The 11,608-nt window shown below is 45.2% G+C and overlaps 2 non-coding genes and 1 pseudogene across 2 annotated transcripts; all 3 read left to right on the top strand.

The window, feature by feature from the left end:
- Positions 1-237: 237 nt before the first annotated feature.
- Positions 238-329, top strand: LOC141204442 (U2 spliceosomal RNA; annotated as a pseudogene).
- Positions 330-1,125: 796 nt separating this feature from the next.
- LOC141204387 (U2 spliceosomal RNA) lies at positions 1,126-1,308 on the top strand. Its single transcript, XR_012275313.1, has one exon. It is a non-coding gene; the product is annotated as a U2 spliceosomal RNA (small nuclear RNA).
- Positions 1,309-10,611: 9,303 nt separating this feature from the next.
- LOC141204320 (U2 spliceosomal RNA) lies at positions 10,612-10,802 on the top strand. The gene has a single exon (XR_012275270.1). It is a non-coding gene; the product is annotated as a U2 spliceosomal RNA (small nuclear RNA).
- Positions 10,803-11,608: the final 806 nt, after the last annotated feature.

Genomic DNA, 11,608 nt, shown 5'->3' with positions numbered 1-11,608 from the left:
TCCAACGGTGTTGAGGCGGGTGGGAACAGCAGGGGGTGAAGGTGCTGTGTTTAAAGAGGTGGAGTTATGCAGATCTAAAACGCGTGGATTGCAGCAGCAGCAAGCCGAAAAGTGCAGGCATGTAAGGGATCTAGAGGTTGACAACATGTCTTCTTAATGGGAGTCCAGGAGCTCATCTCCACAAATGGACTTTTCAGGATCCTTGGGTGGCTCCGTAGTTTGAAACCAATTCTGGTTATCGCTTCTCGGCCTTTTGGCTAAGATCAAGTGTAGTATCTTTCGAAAAGGCGGTTTTGGATGTTGGCCGCCCTAGTAGATTGATACATTATGCACACTGGGGTTTAGGCGCTTGTTAGTACGCCAGGTGGCTAATATAGTCATCTGGTGGAAAGCATGGCCCCCCAGGATCGACGCCATTGGGCCGGGGAAGATCGAAAGCCCGAAGTGTGAAGTGCCCCAGGAGTGGTGACCCTGGGGTGCCTCAAATCACTGGGATTGGGAACCCCACTTGAGTTTATGGCACATTTGCACTAGCACTTCAATATTTCTTTCTTCACACACACCCTTATTCCGGGCCTTCTGGCCTTAGGATGGGGAATTTTTCAATTCCCGGTCGAAGGTCCGGGCAGTATTATACTGTGAAACCTTCACTATTTATTTAATTTTTTTGTCACTGTGTGTCCACTTTTTCACGTGTGTCCACGTCCTTACTAGGATTTTGTCGGGATGCGGTTCCCTTACGGGTTCCTCTCTTGGCAGGTCTAGGGGGGGAGTGTGTGGCCATCAGGTTCCGCTCCCCCCTGAACCCCCCTGGCTCTCCTCTTTCTGGAGGAGAGCGTTGTTGGCTCCCCTCTTCCGGGAGGGGAGCACAGTCTTTGGCTCCCAGTGCCTTGCTCGGGTGAGAACTCGGGCAGGTGCTGGGGGTAAGATTGGGTCGCCTCTGGCTCCGGCTGGAGGTGGCTATTTGTCCCTGTTCCTCGCTGTGGCCTTCTGGCTCGGAGGGACGGGGAATGGTTTGGGGGACTCTTCTCCTTTTGGAGAGGGTTTCAAGAAGACCAGCATCCTAGTGCACTTTTTTTGTGGCACTTGTCACTTTTTTAAGCGCACTCGGGTTTTGTACACGAATTCGGGCTTTCGAAAAAAAAAAAAAAAAAATCTGTTCTTATCAGTTTAATATCTGATACGTCCCCTATCTGGGGACCATATATTAAATGGATTTTTAGAACAGGGAGATGGAAAAAGAGCTTGCTCTGTCCACTCCACGCATTGACTTGGTATTGCAGTATCTCCAGGACCGGTGCACCCCTTCTTTAATGCAGTTTCTAAAATCAGAAAGAATTGAATTCAATGTTTTTTGTTCATTTTGCTTGTTTGTCGGATTTTGGGATGGACTCTTTGGCTTTGCTTTTCTTCTCCTCATTGGATTTTTCATGTTCAAAGTTGCAGAAGCCAGATTACAAGCTCATTTTGGTTCAACTTCAGCAACTGTGCATTGCATTGCCATGTAATGTGATGCAATGCTATCTTTCTAGCTCTCCCTTTTTACTTCCTTTTGGATAAACAGACATATTAGGCAAGCATTTTGGAGCTTTCAACTAAACAACTACAGGTGGTGAGATAAGCTGCACAATATAATTGACCTTTCAGTATATTGTTGCACACACACCATCTATTTAGCAAATGCCCTTGTTATCAACAGCAGCCTTTTAACCACTTCGCGCCAGAGCCTGTTTTTGCCTTCGTGACCGGGCCAATTTTTTCAATTCTGACCACTGTCACTTTATGAGGTAATTACTCTGGAACGCTTCAACGGATCCCCCTGATTCTGAGATTGTTTTTTTGTGACATATTGTACTTCATGATAGTGGTAAAATTTCTTCGATATCACTTGCGTTTATTTGTGAAAAAATCGGAAATTTGGCGAAAATTTTGAAAATTTTGCAATTTTCAAACTTTGAATTTTCATGCCCTTTAATCAGAGAGATATGTCACACAAAATAGTTAATGAATAACATTTCCCACATGTCTACTTCACATCAGCACAATTTTGGAACCAAAATTTTTTTCTGTTAGGAAGCTATAAGGGTTAAAAGTTGACCAGCGATTTCTCATTTTTACAACAAAATTTACAAAAACATTTTTTTAGGGACCACATCTTATTTGAAGTGACTTTGAGGAGCCTTTATGACAGAAAATACCCAAAAGTGATACCATTCTAAAAACTGCACCCCTCAAGGTGCTCAAAACCACATTCAAGAAGTTTATTAACCCTTCAGGTGCTTCACAGGAATTTTTGGAATGTGGAAGAAAACAATGAACATTTAACTTTTTTTCACAAAACTGCTACTTTAGCCTCAAATTTTTAATTTTCACAAGGGCAGCCAGAAAAAATGGACCCCAAAATGTGTTGTGCAATTTCTCCTGAGCACGCTGATACCCCATATGTGGTGCAAAGCCACTGTTTGGGCGCACGGCATGGCTCGGAAGGTAAGGAGCGCCATTTGACTTTTGGAATGGAAATTTGACTGGAATCGATAGCGGACGCCATGTTGCATTTGGAGAGCCCCTGAGGTGCCTAAACAGAGGAAACCCCCAACAAGTCACCCAATTTTGGAAACTAGACCCCTCAAGGAACTTATCTAGATGTGTGGTGAGCACCTTGAACCCCCAGGGGCTTCACACAATTTTATAATGTTGAAGGGTGAAAATAAAAAAACACATTTTTATCACAAAACTGCTACTTTAGCCTCAAATTTTTAATTTTCACAAGGGCAGCCAGAAAAAATGGACCCCAAAATGTGTTGTGCAATTTCTCCTGAGCACGCTGATACCCCATATGTGGTGCAAAGCCACTGTTTGGGCGCACGGCATGGCTCGGAAGGTAAGGAGCGCCATTTGACTTTTGGAATGGAAATTTGACTGGAATCGATAGCGGACGCCATGTTGCATTTGGAGAGCCCCTGAGGTGCCTAAACAGAGGAAACCCCCAACAAGTCACCCCATTTTGGAAACTAGACCCCTCAAGGAACTTATCTAGATGTGTGGTGAGCACCTTGAACCCCCAGGGGCTTCACACAATTTTATAATGTTGAAGGGTGAAAATAAAAAAACACATTTTTATCACAAAACTGCTACTTTAGCCTCAAATTTTTAATTTTCACAAGGGCAGCCAGAAAAAATGGACCCCAAAATGTGTTGTGCAATTTCTCCTGAGCACGCTGATACCCCATATGTGGTGCAAAGCCACTGTTTGGGCGCACGGCATGGCTCGGAAGGTAAGGAGCGCCATTTGACTTTTGGAATGGAAATTTGACTGGAATCGATAGCGGACGCCATGTTGCATTTGGAGAGCCCCTGAGGTGCCTAAACAGAGGAAACCCCCAACAAGTCACCCCATTTTGGAAACTAGACCCCTCAAGGAACTTATCTAGATGTGTGGTGAGCACCTTGAACCCCCAGGGGCTTCACACAATTTTATAATGTTGAAGGGTGAAAATAAAAAAACACATTTTTATCACAAAACTGCTACTTTAGCCTCAAATTTTTAATTTTCACAAGGGCAGCCAGAAAAAATGGACCCCAAAATGTGTTGTGCAATTTCTCCTGAGCACGCTGATACCCCATATGTGGTGGAAAGCCACTGTTTGGGTGCACAGCATGGCTCGGAAGGTAAGGAGCGCCATTTGACTTTTGGAATGGAAATTTGACTGAAATCGATAGCGGACGCCATGTTGCATTTGGAGAGCCCCTGAGGTGCCTAAACAGAGGAAACCCCCAACAAGTCACCCCATTTTGGAAACTAGACCCCTCAAGGAACTTATCTAGATGTGTGGTGAGCACCTTGAACCCCCAGGGGCTTCACACAATTTTATAATGTTGAAGGGTGAAAATAAAAAAACACATTTTTATCACAAAACTGCTACTTTAGCCTCAAATTTTTAATTTTCACAAGGGCAGCCAGAAAAAATGGACCCCAAAATGTGTTGTGCAATTTCTCCTGAGCACGCTGATACCCCATATGTGGTGCAAAGCCACTGTTTGGGCGCACGGCATGGCTCGGAAGGTAAGGAGCGCCATTTGACTTTTGGAATGGAAATTTGACTGGAATCGATAGCGGACGCCATGTTGCATTTGGAGAGCCCCTGAGGTGCCTAAACAGAGGAAACCCCCAACAAGTCACCCCATTTTGGAAACTAGACCCCTCAAGGAACTTATCTAGATGTGTGGTGAGCACCTTGAACCCCCAGGGGCTTCACACAATTTTATAATGTTGAAGGGTGAAAATAAAAAAACACATTTTTATCACAAAACTGCTACTTTAGCCTCAAATTTTTAATTTTCACAAGGGCAGCCAGAAAAAATGGACCCCAAAATGTGTTGTGCAATTTCTCCTGAGCACGCTGATACCCCATATGTGGTGCAAAGCCACTGTTTGGGTGCACGGCATGGCTCGGAAGGTAAGGAGCGCCATTTGACTTTTGGAATGGAAATTTGACTGGAATCGATAGCGGACGCCATGTTGCATTTGGAGAGCCCCTGAGGTGCCTAAACAGAGGAAACCCCCAACAAGTCACCCCATTTTGGAAACTAGACCCCTCAAGGAACTTATCTAGATGTGTGGTGAGCACCTTGAACCCCCAGGGGCTTCACACAATTTTATAATGTTGAAGGGTGAAAATAAAAAAACACATTTTTATCACAAAACTGCTACTTTAGCCTCAAATTTTTAATTTTCACAAGGGCAGCCAGAAAAAATGGACCCCAAAATGTGTTGTGCAATTTCTCCTGAGCACGCTGATACCCCATATGTGGTGCAAAGCCACTGTTTGGGCGCACGGCATGGCTCGGAAGGTAAGGAGCGCCATTTGACTTTTGGAATGGAAATTTGACTGGAATCGATAGCGGACGCCATGTTGCATTTGGAGAGCCCCTGAGGTGCCTAAACAGAGGAAACCCCCAACAAGTCACCCCATTTTGGAAACTAGACCCCTCAAGGAACTTATCTAGATGTGTGGTGAGCACCTTGAACCCCCAGGGGCTTCACACAATTTTATAATGTTGAAGGGTGAAAATAAAAAAACACATTTTTATCACAAAACTGCTACTTTAGCCTCAAATTTTTAATTTTCACAAGGGCAGCCAGAAAAAATGGACCCCAAAATGTGTTGTGCAATTTCTCCTGAGCACGCTGATACCCCATATGTGGTGCAAAGCCACTGTTTGGGTGCACGGCATGGCTCGGAAGGTAAGGAGCGCCATTTGACTTTTGGAATGGAAATTTGACTGGAATCGATAGCGGACGCCATGTTGCATTTGGAGAGCCCCTGAGGTGCCTAAACAGAGGAAACCCCCAACAAGTCACCCCATTTTGGAAACTAGACCCCTCAAGGAACTTATCTAGATGTGTGGTGAGCACCTTGAACCCCCAGGGGCTTCACACAATTTTATAATGTTGAAGGGTGAAAATAAAAAAACACATTTTTATCACAAAACTGCTACTTTAGCCTCAAATTTTTAATTTTCACAAGGGCAGCCAGAAAAAATGGACCCCAAAATGTGTTGTGCAATTTCTCCTGAGCACGCTGATACCCCATATGTGGTGCAAAGCCACTGTTTGGGCGCACAGCATGGCTCGGAAGGTAAGGAGCGCCATTTGACTTTTGGAATGGAAATTTGACTGGAATCGATAGCGGACGCCATGTTGCATTTGGAGAGGCCCTGAGGTGCCTAAACAGAGGAAACCCCCAACAAGTCACCCCATTTTGGAAACTAGACCCCTCAAGGAACTTATCTAGATGTGTGGTGAGCACCTTGAACCCCCAGGGGCTTCACACAATTTTATAATGTTGAAGGGTGAAAATAAAAAAACACATTTTTATCACAAAACTGCTACTTTAGCCTCAAATTTTTAATTTTCACAAGGGCAGCCAGAAAAAATGGACCCCAAAATGTGTTGTGCAATTTCTCCTGAGCACGCTGATACCCCATATGTGGTGCAAAGCCACTGTTTGGGTGCACGGCATGGCTCGGAAGGTAAGGAGCGCCATTTGACTTTTGGAATGGAAATTTGACTGGAATCGATAGCGGACGCCATGTTGCATTTGGAGAGCCCCTGAGGTGCCTAAACAGAGGAAACCCCCAACAAGTCACCCCATTTTGGAAACTAGACCCCTCAAGGAACTTATCTAGATGTGTGGTGAGCACCTTGAACCCCCAGGGGCTTCTCACAATTTTATAATGTTGAAGGGTGAAAATAAAAAAACACATTTTTAACACAAAACTGCTACTTTAGCCTCAAATTTTTAATTTTCACAAGGGCAGTCAGAAAAAATGGACCCCAAAATGTGTTGTGCAATTTCTCCTGAGCACGCTGATACCCCATATGTGGTGCAAAGCCACTGTTTGGGCGCACGGCATGGCTCGGAAGGTAAGGAGCGCCATTTGACTTTTGGAATGGAAATTTGACTGGAATGGATAGCGGACGCCATGTTGCATTTGGAGAGCCCCTGAGGTGCCTAAACAGAGGAAACCCACAACAAGTGACCGAATTTTACAATCTACTCCTCTGTATAAATTAATCTAGTGGTGGGAAAATAAGTAGGTAAATGGTCACTAAACCCATAGATGAATTCCCACAGAGGTGTCATTTCCATAATGGGGTCACTTCAGGGGGGATTATGCTGTTCTGGCACTTTTCAGAGTACCAGAGCTAAAGAATCCCCCCTGAAGTGACCCCATTTTGGAAATGACACCCCTCTGGGAATTCATCTATGGGTTTAGTGACCATTTTAACTCGATGGATGATTTCCAGAAACAAGCACGCAATGGAAGGTTTAGATTCTGGAGAACCCCCCCTGGAAATTAAGTGAGCTCTACTCGAATATGTCATTCACTAAATGAACCAAATGTTTGAATGACAAATTGGGATACATTTTTACAGTTTAAAAACGTGGTTCTGTGTGGTAGATTTTAAAGCAGTCAGTGACGCATAAGGCTGGCAATGATGGGCATTGTGGGCAATAGTAGCGGGTATCACGCCTCATTCCTCTCTTAGTACATACACGACATCTTTTCTGGGGGTTCCTTCTTGTTTCCGTTGCTGGAATAAGTGCAATAAAATGTCGCTCAGTGAGTCTTTTCACATCCTCAGATTCTAATGGATGAGCGGGGCTAACACTTTGAAAGACAAGATTTTCAATGACCTTTTCTTGATAATCAAGAAAAGGATCTGAATTTCCTGCTTTTTTGTACAACACAAAAGAATTGTATGTGGCCACCTGAAACAAATAGATAACCAACTTTTTATACCAGGTATAGGACTTTCTTGATACCTGGTATGGCTGTAGAACCTGGTCTGCAAGGTCCACACCCCCCATGTGTTTGTTGTAGTCAATGACTGACACAGGTTTTTGCTTCGGAGTGGTGGATCCTAGTTCTACAGTGGCCCTTGTGGCATCTGTGTGGATCGAGCTGAGGACAAAAATATCCCTCTTATCCCTATATTTCAGGGCAAGCAGCTCTCCGTTGCGTACAGCCCCTGACTGCCCCTTTTGGAACTTTTGGTTGACCAATGGTTGTGGAAACCCCTGACGGTTTTTACGGATGGTCCCACAAGCCCCGATGTTGTGTTCAACCAGACTTTTAAATAGGGGTATGCTGGTGTAATAATTGTCCACATATAGATTGTAGCCTTTTTGAAAAAATGGACTTATCAGCTCCCAAACAATTTTTTCAGATGTCCCCAGATAAGTAGGGCATCCTGGTGGGTTTAGTTGGCTGTCTTTCCCCTCATATATGCGGAAAGCGGATGTGTATCCGGTTGAACTTTCGCACATTTTATAGATCTTTATTCCAAACCTTGCCCTTTTAGATGGGATAAATTGCTTGAGGTGCAGTCTTCCTTTGAATTTTACAAGGGACTCATCTATAGAAATATTTTGTGTTGGGGTGTAGAGGCTTAAGAATTTTTCTGACAAATTTTCAATGATGGGTCTAATTTTATATAACCTGTCATGTTCTGGGGCATTTCTGGGCAGGCATTGACTATTGTCGTTAAAATGCCAAAACCGCATGAGCATTTCATAACGGGTCCTAGGCAGAATGACTGAAAACATAGGGGTGGCTTGAACAGGGTGGTTGGACCAGTAGGATCGAATGCTCGGTTTTTTAACAAGCCCCATGGCAAATGTAAGTCCTAAAAATTTTTTTATTTCCGGGACATTAGTTGGTGTCCATAAATTTGCCCTAGCATAGTAAGATCGGGGATTCTGGCTTATGAATTGGGATGCATATAAATTTGTTTGCACGACAATATGCTCTAGCAAGCTGTCTGTAAAAAACAAATTAAAAAAATGAATTGGTCCAAAATCTTCCACCTCCACATTTATACCAGGAATGGCGTTGAAATCAGGGCTGAATGGAGCAGCCGAATCCGAAGCCTCCCATCTGGGAAATGCTAGATCATGTGGCAAAGCCCCTTGTACACTGGCGTGCGCCAATTCACTAGTAGCAGGGACAGCGCTTGTACTGGGCAGTGTTCCCTGATTTGGAGACGTTTCTCCAGTAGCGCTATTTGCCCCTATTGTTGTACTGGTCCTTGGGCTTGAGGATGGACCAGAATCACTGCTCATTTCTGAGCTCTCAGTGTCGCCGCTACTAAAGCCCTCAAAATCCACATCGCCATCTGAGATTGCGCTGTCATCAGTGTCAGAACACAGCAGGGCATACACCTCCTCTGTGGTATAAGTCTGACGGGCCATTTTATTTTTAGATTTTTTGACTGGACTGAACGGACCGGACTGAACGGACGGGACTGATCTGACAGGACTGACTGACCTGACAGGACTGACTGATCTGACAGGACTGACTGACTGATCTGACAGGACTGACTGACTGACAGATCTGACAGGACTGACTGACTGACAGATCTGACAGGACTGACTGACTGGACTGATCTGACAGGACTGACTGACAGGACTGACTGACTGACAGATCTGACAGGACTGACTGACTGACAGATCTGACAGGACTGACTGACTGACAGATCTGACAGGACTGACTGACTGACAGATCTGACAGGACTGACTGACTGACAGATCTGACAGGACTGACTGATCTGACAGGACTGACTGATAGATCTGACAGGACTGACTGACTGATCTGACAGGACTGACTGACTGATCTGACAGGACTGACTGATAGATCTGACAGGACTGACTGACTGATCTGACAGGACTGACTGACTGATCTGACAGGACTGACTGACTGACAGATCTGACAGGACTGATCTGACAGGACTGACTGATCTGACAGACGCACTAACCCTAACTCTTACTTTCTTTTTTATTTATTTTTTTTTACTTTCACAGTGGCAAGGCTGACACAGCTCTTGTCACACTGTTTCTCCTCTGCTCTCTCACTGAGATCGGAGGAGAAACAGTGTATTTATCAGGCAGATCGCCCGGGAAAGTTTGTTGCTAAAACAAACTTCCCTGGTGATCTCTCTGATTGGCTGGTGTGACGCTGACATCATCGAGACCTGAGCCAATCAGGTCTCAATGATGTCAGAGGTCACAGCACCGGGATCCCCGCCGCTCCTGAGGTATGTGGGGGGTCCCGATCGCCGACCACCAGCTGTTGCTATCTTTTAAATGCCGCGATCGCTATGGATCGCGGCATCTAGAAGATAGGAACAGGTTAACATCATGGGGACCTGATCCATTCAGGTCCCCATGATGCCACATGTCAGAGCTATCGCTCTGAACCGGTACCGCAGCGCTAGCAGGACCCTGGGGGTCCTGAGCGCTGCGGGACCACCCACCGTTTTTAAACGTCGGCGCTGCACAGAGCCCGGGCAGCGCCGACGTTTATGTACAGTGGGCGGTCCTGAACCGGTTAAACTCACCTGAGCTAACAGGTATGTGCGCTGGTTACTCTGCTGCGCTTAAAATTTCTTTTTTGGTTTGCTACAATGCCTTTTCTGAAACGTTGTCTCCTTCTGCTGGAACACTGACTTCTTTCATTTAATGCCTGCAGACTATAAAAGAGAACCCAACCCAAAAAGTTTGGTTGATTAGTCTGTGGCATTCTGTTAAACTGTTGCTTATGGCGGTCTCTGTGAGCTTCTCAGCGACATTCAGCCAGCCAGGTATCCTGCCTGCAGTAGATGGAATGTGGCAATGGAACGCTGGCTGCGCGTGTCATAATAGGCTCTGAGCCTTTATATACCTGCGCACAGCAGCAGCCACCTTCAGTCTGCTGCTGGACAGCCAGCAGCAGCAGCAGCAGGAGAGGTATGTAATCAGGAGCCCTCCTGCTAAGGGTAGACAGCTGCTCGTTCCACCCCACCCCCCGCCTTAATTGGTTCTCCTCCCTTCCAACGGTGTTGAGGCGGGTGGGAACAGCAGGGGGTGAAGGTGCTGTGTTTAAAGAGGTGGAGTTATGCAGATCTAAAACGCGTGGATCGCAGCAGCAGCAAGCCGAAAAGTGCAGGCATGTAAGGGATCTAGAGGTTGACAACATGTCTTCTTAACGGGAGTCCAGGAGCTCATCTCCACAAATGGACTTTTCAGGATCTTTGGGTGGCTCCGTAGTTTGAAACCAATTCTGGTTATCGCTTCTCGGCCTTTTGGCTAAGATCAAGTGTAGTATCTGTTCTTATCAGTTTAATATCTGATACGTCCCCTATCTGGGGACCATATATTAAATGGATTTTTAGAACAGGGAGATGGAAAAAGAGCTTGCTCTGTCCACTCCACGCATTGACCTGGTATTGCAGTATCTCCAGGACCGGTGCACCCCTTCTTTAATGCAGTTTCTAAAATCAGAAAGAATTGAATTCAATGTTTTTTGTTCATTTTGCTTGTTTGTCGGATTTTGGGATGGACTCTTTGGCTTTGCTTTTCTTCTCCTCATTGGATTTTTCATGTTCAAAGTTGCAGAAGCCAGATTACAAGCTCATTTTGGTTCAACTTCAGCAACTGTGCATTGCATTGCCATGTAATGTGATGCAATGCTATCTTTCTAGCTCTCCCTTTTTACTTCCTTTTGGATAAACAGACATATTAGGCAAGCATTTTGGAGCTTTCACCTAAATAACTACAGGTGGTGAGATAAGCTGCACAATATAATTGACCTTTCAGTATATCGTTGCACACACACCATCTATTTAGCAAATGCCCTTGTTATCAACAGCAGCCTTTTAAACTCACCTGAGCTAACAGGTATGTGCGCTGGTTACTCTGCTGCGCTTAAAATTTCTTTTTTGGTTTGCTACAATGCCTTTTCTGAAACATTGTCTCCTTCTGCTGGAACACTGACTTCTTTCATTTAATGCCTGCAGACTATAAAAGAGAACCCAACCCAAAAAGTTTGGTTGATTAGTCTGTGGCATTCTGTTAAACTGTTGCTTATGGCGGTCTCTGTGAGCTTCTCAGCGACATTCAGCCAGCCAGGTATCCTGCCTGCAGTAGATGGAATGTGGCAATGGAACGCTGGCTGCGCGTGTCATAATAGGCTCTGAGCCTTTATATACCTGTGCACAGCAGCAGCCACCTTCAGTCTGCTGCTGGACAGCCAGCAGCAGCAGCAGCAGGAGAGGTATGTAATC

The sequence above is a fragment of the Phyllobates terribilis genome, unplaced genomic scaffold (assembly GCF_046119375.1).
Source record: "Phyllobates terribilis strain yellow unplaced genomic scaffold, ASM4611937v1 Scaffold_134__1_contigs__length_4944459, whole genome shotgun sequence".
NCBI classification, from domain to species: domain Eukaryota; kingdom Metazoa; phylum Chordata; class Amphibia; order Anura; family Dendrobatidae; genus Phyllobates; species Phyllobates terribilis.
Note: the sequence above shows the minus strand (reverse complement) of the source record. Positions and strands in the feature narration are given on the sequence as shown.